We start from the raw sequence: 8,706 nt of genomic DNA, 5'->3' as shown, positions 1-8,706 counted from the left end.
ATTTGATTAATCACAGTTAATTCATGATTGAACACTAATTACTTTATCACAAATGGCTAGATAGGTTTGGATAGCCTTTTTCCCCTTTATGAATTAAATCTAGAGATGGACCGATCCGATATTACGTATCGGTATCGGTCCGATACTGACGTAAATTACTGGATCGGATATCGGTGAGAAATTAAAAATGTAATCCGATACATTAAATATAAAAAAAAAACACCTCACAAAACTTGCGACACGGCGTAACTCGGCTCATAACTGTAGCACCTCGGAGCAGTGTGCTCACGTGATAGAGCGGCTGTGTGTATTTGTAGCCTTGCTACCAAACCAGCATTTCATCTCCGAGGAAGTTATCCCAGAGAGAAGTAAAGCAAGTGTGTAAGTTCATCTCTGAGTGTTTGTAAAGCGTTCCCATGTTAAGCTTAACAACCGATATATGGAGCGACTGCCTCTCTCTCTCTCTCTCTCTCCCTCACCTTCCTGCAGCTACTTCAATCGTGAAACTGCTTAACGATCAGCTGATCGGCTTTTCTGTCGCGAGTCCGTCTCTCTTCTTTGTTTTTGGCCCACTTTGCACCAGAAAGAGGAAACCAGCGGCTGAACAACAGCAGCACCTTTAACCTTGATAAGCTGTTGTTAGAATTTATTTAATATTACTTTCTACACCAGGATCTTTTTCACGTAGCTGACTGCTGGTAACTGTGCAGGGGCGGATCTAGCAAAGTTTAGCCAGGGGGCCGATAGGGCATTAACAGGAAAAGGGGCACAAAGACATACTTTTCTTTCTTATTCTCATTTAAAATGTCTAGCTTTTAATAAATAATTATCTGAATCTTACACCCAAAGTTTTAATCTGATGTAAAATGTATAGAAGTCCATTACTGTATATAGTAACTGTTAAGTCTAATATACCCTAGTAAGCTATAGTACTTTTTCCTTTGGGAAGATACCATCTGTGCAGTCTGCAATTCTGTTGAAGAAAGATGTTGAATCTATTTAATTATTCTTGAAAAATAATTTAATTCTGTGCATTTTTTTCACCCTGCATCAAATTAAAGTTGATTACATCGATTAAGCATCATGAGGTGGAGGTGGGTGGTTCCCTTTTTTTTTGCTGGGAGTTTGCAACCCTATTAGTTAGGTTGCTTAATATTTCTGCTAAGTACTCTTTAAAATACCAGAATAGGGAGGATGGAGTAGGTTTAAGTTTATTAGATTGATCAGTGTTGCTGAACTATAAAATATTTTGGGTGCAGTGTATTTTTTACATACAGGTATAACAGAATAGCTTTAGTGTTATTGTTTATTTAAACTTGAGTATGAACTTATACAAAATGCAGCAAGATATTAAAAACAGTTTTATTGATTAAAAACACACTATATCGGATTCATATCGGTATCGGCAGATATCCAAATTTATGATATCGGTATCGGTATCGGACATAAAAAAGTGGTATCGTGCCATCTCTAATTAAATCATGATTTAAAAACTGAATTTTTACTTTTTACTTCGATTATCTTTGTGTGATATTAAAATCTAATGGAGCTCTGAAACATTTGAGAGTAACATAAAAAAACAAATAGCTCAATATAAGAAGAAGAAGAAGCTAAAAAATCAAATATAACACTGGTGCTGACAGTATATTAGTGTGTTAGTGCCGACCATGTGAGTTGGCAAGTGTTTAAATGTGCATGTGATAAGGCGAACACCATAGGAGGTCCTCCCCTAACCTTGGTCTGTGCTTTTAACATCAGCATGACAAATGCATAACATCTGCACCGCTAACGAGGGACAGGTTTTTTTCAAAGGCACATGTGTGCATGGCCAAGAGATTAAGTGAGAAGACCATTTCACGCACAGAAACACAGCACAGTGCTTGTCAGATACAGTCTGTGTAACAGAGACTCTGACTGGACGCTAAGTGGCCAGACTCAAGACAGTTATCATAATATTTGGGAATAAAAGATAAAAACATTGGACCAAATTCATCTCTTTTACAATCACTTACTGTAAGACAAAGTCCTCTATAATCATATGTCATGTCAGACAGCACACCTGTCTGCCATTTGTCACCCTCACTTTGGCTCTCCGCTCTCATCAAGTTAATTTACTGCTGCGGCTCTGTCACGGGGACTGTAAAAGATACGCCTCATCTCAATTTTGCTCTCACCCACCTCTTTCTGTTCTTCTCCTTCTCCACCTATGAGGACCTTGCAATATAGTCGTCATGCACCAATGAAAAACCTGCACCGCTCTAGCGGGCCATCCTGACACTTTAATTGGAGAGGCGTAAATCTGGCTCCATTGTCAAGGCGAGGGGTAATTATTTCCTCCTGTCTGAGCCACCAGTGATCCTCTCTTCCCTCCCCCTGTTTTACTTTTTCTTACCGTCAGATGTGTTCATCAGAGAGCTGGCTCACACACCACCTTTTATTTTCTGTCTTTCCTATGGTCTGATTTTTAGCAATCTGCTCAAATATTTCCATAAAACCGCTGCGCTAAAGTGGAAAATCCTTAACATCCTGCCTCATATACCTGCAATGTAGTGACATGTGACACCCAGCTAAGGGGGAAGAAAAAAAACACCTTTTCACATGAATTTTACAAAAATCAAAACTGCATGGTATCTCTCTGCAGCTTAGTGTGGAAACAAGGTTAAATCAAAGGCTTGCTGTGAGTGGTACCTGATATTACATACTGTAGCGCTCGGGTTTTTGGCCAAGTCTTCCTGACGCCTTGTGTTGAAGCTGCAAAATCTGTATTGGAATAAATAATTATGTTGAAGCAGGTTTGGCAGGGTTTACTTACACAATATAGCTTTATAAGCTTCCCATGCTGGCCAAGCTTTCCTCACTGAGCTCATTTAAAGTAACTGTGTGTTAACAGTGATTTTTTTCAGTTTATCAGAATCGCTACACATTCAAGTTCAGGTTCAGGTTACTTTATTTGCACCCGCCGGTACATCTGGTCTGCAGTAAAATGAGTCATCCATCCCGACGTGCGCTTTTTCAACACAAACACAGACAACAGACAAGCATACGCAACATAGTGAAGAAAAAAAATAAATAAATAATAATGGAGAAGCTGTTTTTAAACCTTGTTGTTCTGCACTTTGGGACTGAAAGGCTGGAAACTGGTGCTCAGTGTGAAAAGTGCGAGTGATCAAATATAATAGAGCCAGCCTACTGCTGTGACTGTCTGGTGCTCGGGGACGCTGGGCTCAGCTGTGGCCTCTTTTAACCATTTAACAATTTGATTTAATCTGGTTTTGTTCTTTACAGATATGTATCCAAACCATGGAATCAAGGAAGAGAATAAACCAGACTCAATAAAGGTGACTTAAAATAAAATTATCAATGTGGATTTTAGAAAGTTTCCTCAAACTCGACAGACATTGGTGCCTTTTTTAATGCAGAGCTGCACCGTTTGCCTCAAAGTTCAGTTTGGAGTTAAGAGATTTATAAATGTGATAACATTTCCCCAACATCTTTCCATTAATGATTTAATCTTGTGTATGAGTATATTTTCTAAGAATCAGTGATCATATCTCTTCTCATATATATGTTTAACTGAAGATCGTGATATTTAACACAGTAATCAATGACAGGCCATGGCTGGTCTCATTATCCTGGAGCTGGACTAACAATAACAAGAGTCATCTGCCCACTTAAAGTGGTTCTGTTTTCATGCCTGTTGTGTATCATATTTGTGCACCGGATAAATAACAAGGGCAAGAGAAAAATATCACTTTTATACTGCTCTTTGTCTTTTTAAAGACTTTGTTGGAAAAAAAACAAAGTAATATCCTTTCTTTTTCATCCAAGATAGTGGGTTTGCTCAGAGGTTGGCAATGCTCTTCTGAAGCATGGCGCTTATATTGGCTTATAGGTGATCCCCTGATGTCCAGATTTTAGATGAAAACCCCTTAAATTTAGTAAAAACAAAGTGAAATCTTTATTGATGTTGAGATCTTTCTAAAAATCCCACAGTTTCTTTCGTTCATGATCATAATTTTGTTCATGATCTGCAAACTCAATATGTTCCCATCACTTTCAGGCAAGTGCTAAAAGAGATCATCACTACTATTGCTATACTTATTGGGCAATTTGGGTCATATTTAACATAACAGCTGACTGCACAGACATCACCTGACTTTAGTGATGCCATGCATAGTGGCGAGCATGACTGTAGTTCATATTTGAACCATCTTCAGAGAGAAAATGCTTCTTCTCTGACGATTATTTGATTTGCAAAGTTTCAAGTACCCAGTAATTAAAATAGTTTGTTTCCCAGTGGAAAAGAAAAAAGGCCCATAAAAGTGGAAATGAGCAGAAAACATCTGATTTCATTTGTATCACAGGAGGCAATCTAACTAGTGGATCACCCACAGATTAAAAGCAATGCAATCTGTTTGTGATGTGAGTGTGCCTGACCTTTTCGGGCTTCACCCTCTTACTGTGTGAGGTAAACGTCCTCTGCCTCTCTGATGTTTTAAGCTGTGCATGTGATCCGTTTGCTGTCTAGTTAACGGAGAGAGGGAGGACGATCGTGGAAAGGAGGGGTGGGGAGGAGGAAGAGGAGGAGGAGGAGGGGGGATTTCAGTGAAGAGTGTGTAATAGGACACCCGCTCTCTCTGTCTTTCGTTCTCCTCCCTCTCTCCTCTCCTCTCTCCTGTGCTCTCTCAGTCAAGTCTGCTCTCTGAGCACTTAGATGGAATAGCAGCATTTTTCTTCTTTGGTGTTATTAGAGGATACTGGAAACAGGCGAGAAATACGATCCCGCCTTCCTAAACTTGGACCAGCACCGGAGGAAGCTCCTGAGAGGTGAGTCACTGGTCTGATGTGTTCCCGTCTCTAAAGGTAGAAGGTTTACCTGCCTGTACTGCCTGTACCACACTGTACTTTTTATGCAGTGGAGTGGATGCAGAGAGGAGTTGGTAGGCAGCAGGCTAACAGGTGCAGAGTCCCACCAGTGAGAATTGGTAAAAAAGAGCTGCAAGTAAACTCAATCTGACTGTGGAAGAGTCTGCCAGATGACTTGGTGCTTCTCCGAAATCATGTGTGGTATTACATCAGACTTCTGTGTCATGCTTTATTTTCCACTCATGTGCTTGGTGAACAATTCCTTTTAAATACACTGTGACTGGTTATTACGCTGCAGCCAGTAAAATGGAAAACATGACTTTATGAACATTTTTTATTTCTTCGTTCATCAAAAAAGGCTTAAATCTTCGGTTTAAGTCTCCACCAGCATCTGTCTATAACTATATAGATTCTTTATTTAGAGCTTTTTAAAGAAAAAAGAAAAAAAGTTGTGGTCAGTCACAGGGTTTGAAATCAGAAAATTAATCTTAGTCAATGTGCTTGTATGAAGTTTAAGGGTTGAAATACACACTTTTAGCTGTGCCTGCTGGTCATGTGTGCAGGGGAATGTGTGGCTGTAATAGAGCTGCTGACAACCGAATGACAGGGTGTGGTATGAACGCACACCGTCCTGCTAGGACAAAACTTGTTTATCATTGTGATTTTAATTCTTGCTGTATTGATCAAAATGCCAAATTGAATCCAAACGGTAGGACTCGTTCCCAATCGTCTCATAGCTGATTATGGTTCATGTGTTTAAAGCATTAATAGGAGCAGATGGGAGCGATAATCCATGCAGTTTTCCACTTTCATCAATATTAGTTTTTGAGCCTCCAAAATGACAAGATGGAAAATTCATTAGGCTGCCAGCCAAGCAATGAGCACAATAAACAATTATCGTTACACCTCACTGGAAATATAACTATCCGTTCGCTCACTTCACTGACCTGCTTTGTGAGAAGATATTTAATTGGTGTTACAGAGATTTCCTGGCACACTGACGCCCTGGAATTTCTGGGCCGAAGAGCTCCGAGAAATTAATTGGAGAATTTATTATTTTTGTTCATGGCAACAAATAGGAAAACATCCTTTACTGGGAAACCCTTTCATTGTGGGGAGCGTTACGGCGCTCCACGAGTGTGAGGGAGAGTGAGCTCATTCATGTATTTAGTGTGGCATAGCAAAGTGTCGGAACACAACCTCGTGGGGATATCACAGTATGCACATGAGACTCCCTTGAGGATGAGTTTAGCAGCTGTGAGACCAACATTTCCATACCAGAGCCTCTCCGTGGGGAGATCACCAACTCTCTGAAGGGAGCAGGGAGTGGTAGGTGTGGAAGCTCGGCAGCTCAAAAGGTCAGTCCACCTAAAAATATGGGAAAATGTAGTTCTCACTTAAAAAATTAGGGTTGTCTCTAAATTTTATTTTCAAGGATCTTGCTTTCTAAAATATGAACTGCAGTATGCTTTTTTTATGAAAGATGGCACATGGACAAGGTTTGGTACAAAATATTTTTGCACCATAGATCTGTATACTTACAAACATTCAAGTCATAACTAAAGGAAAACTTACCTAAAGCTGGAACGCTGTGAAAAATATTCAAGTTTGATATTTGACCTGATGAAGTTTAGAAGCTATAAATGAAAAAGACAGGGTGCTGCAAAGTCTTGAGTCTTTAGCCTTAAGTAATTTTACCAATGTTCTGCTTTTAGCACAAAGATACATTAACTGTTTCATTTTATACTCGATATTCTAAGATTTGGAGGACTTGCAAAACTGCTGTAATTGTATTATGACAAAGGCGGAAATCTCACTGTACAATATTTCAGAATCAGAGCACATCGGGCTTTATGTACAAACTGGGTGACCAGTTTCTTTGGGGACTAGATCTTTTTGGGGACAGAAGCCAGAGCAAGGCAAGTTGTGTGAATGCCTGAGCTTGAAGGGGAGGGTGTGTGTGCATGTGTGAGGCTGTGTGGATGATGCAGCAGGAGAAGGGCTGCAGCTACAGCGGCTGGGGCCCCGTGCTGTTTTATTTCTCTCAAGTGCAGCCAAAGACATCTCGTCCCCCAGCAGTCCTCCATATGTTATCCTTATGCACCTGAACACCAGAATTCCACTTAAGCTGTATATCAGTCATGCTTCACTCCACCTCATACGCATATTTTAACCTATTTGTAAACCACACCCCCAAACTGAAATTTTCATAGCGAACTTGCAGCTTTCTTATCTCTTGGCCATCAATTTTTTATTGCACATCCATAAGGCATGACATCAGAGATTTAGTCTGTGAAATTTTTATTTTGTTTTTGCATGTGAAAGGGTCATTTTTGTTTTATGTCTAGTGCGATGTGGTTTTGTAAAGCACAGGTGGTGGAGCGGCCAAATGAGTGGTTAAAAACAGCCCGGCCCTTCTCCGGAGTGTTTCATTGCAGGAGTTAGTGCCCCACAGGCAGTACAGTACCTGCCTCTATCAATAATTGAGCTGCTCTTGTCCCGTTATGGAAAAGGAATGAGAAGAGGCTGTGGCGAGAGTTTCTCCAGCAGCTCTTTTGTGCAGATTTCACTCATCCATATTTAAGAGCTGTACATTTGCAAAGCAAGTGATGGGATTTAACTGACATGTTGTTGTTTTTTTATCTCTTTCTTTATTCAGTGTTGTTTGTTCAGTGCTTCTTGCTGTAACTCAGCATTTCTAGATCAGTGAAACTGATGAATTAGCTGTTGAAACTAGCAATGTGCTGTATTCTGTAGGGTGTTGTCATCCTGCAAAGTTAGATTTAAAAAAAAAATCACATTTCAAATCCTGATCCCATGACTGGGTGGTACCAATTAACCAGTCTTCATATGTCATATATAGTCACTGTAATTGGACTGCATTAAGCTGAAAATTAAGAGCCATTAAATTGACTAAATTCAATTTAATGGCTTCACTGGTTGTCACAAAGTTCGATGCTCCACTGCTATGTAACCTATACGTCAAATCTGTTCCATTTTGAAATTTACTGATTGAAATAAGCCATCAACCAACTCTCGGTTGTGCATAAACCCATAATGCATACCAAATCTCAGATAGATAAAGCTATAAATCATTTCAAGTCCTCAGCTACTTGTATGTTTGCTGTTTAATGAGCCAAATGTTTCTATCAGGAATTAATGAATACCAAACCAGAGCTAAAACAAGACTATTAGGTTTGTAATTAATGTTGGCCACCAAAAAAAACCTCCAGCAACATTTTGGTAACACTGCTAAACTGTTAAAAAGTAAATGGGCTCGTACCTACATAGTGTCTTATAATCCCATCTAATCTGATGAGGACTCTTTCTTCTTTTTTCTTCTAAATCCCATTCACCAAAGTCATACAGATAATCATGCAACCCATTCATAAGTGCTTCTAACATTCAAACACACATGTACTCCAATGAAGGCATCGGGGGCAACTTAAGGTTCTTGTCCAAGGATACTTCAGCACACCGACTGGAGGAATCAGTGATCAAGCCTCTGACCAACTAGCTTTACCACATGGATTTTTTTGATTATACTTCTTTTATTAATTCTTAGGAATTTCCCTGGTCCTTGCATGGTGGTTTCCACCTCCACAAAGTTAGCCGAAAGAGCATATAGTTTTGTAAATCTTTATTGCATATGAAAGCATGACCTTGCTAACCTTTAACTTGCTACATCAAAGGTTAATTGCTATGTTCTTCAGAAACCTGCCCGCAGTTACCACAAGAAAAAGTTTTTTATTTCTAATGATTATATTTGAATGTGCACTATGACTCTAATAAATCCTATTTAAAATAGCATGTAAAAATGCTATCTCTATATTTAACTGG

General features: G+C 39.4%; 1 protein-coding gene across 3 annotated transcripts in view; it reads left to right on the top strand.

The window, feature by feature from the left end:
• Positions 1-366: 366 nt before the first annotated feature.
• sema3c (sema domain, immunoglobulin domain (Ig), short basic domain, secreted, (semaphorin) 3C) overlaps positions 367-8,706 on the top strand; it is a 49,510-nt gene continuing 41,170 nt past the window's right edge. For 2 of the 3 annotated variants that reach the window (XM_031735762.2, XM_031735760.2), the window contains exon 1: positions 4,651-4,827. The gene's annotated coding sequence lies outside the window, so the exon portion shown is untranslated. Of the gene's footprint in view, positions 382-4,650; positions 4,828-8,706 lie in introns of those variants that run through there. The other variant, XM_039601380.1, reaches the window with a different exon arrangement.

This window comes from Oreochromis aureus, linkage group 17, assembly GCF_013358895.1.
Source record: "Oreochromis aureus strain Israel breed Guangdong linkage group 17, ZZ_aureus, whole genome shotgun sequence".
NCBI classification, from domain to species: Eukaryota; Metazoa; Chordata; class Actinopteri; order Cichliformes; family Cichlidae; genus Oreochromis; species Oreochromis aureus.
Note: the sequence above shows the minus strand (reverse complement) of the source record. Positions and strands in the feature narration are given on the sequence as shown.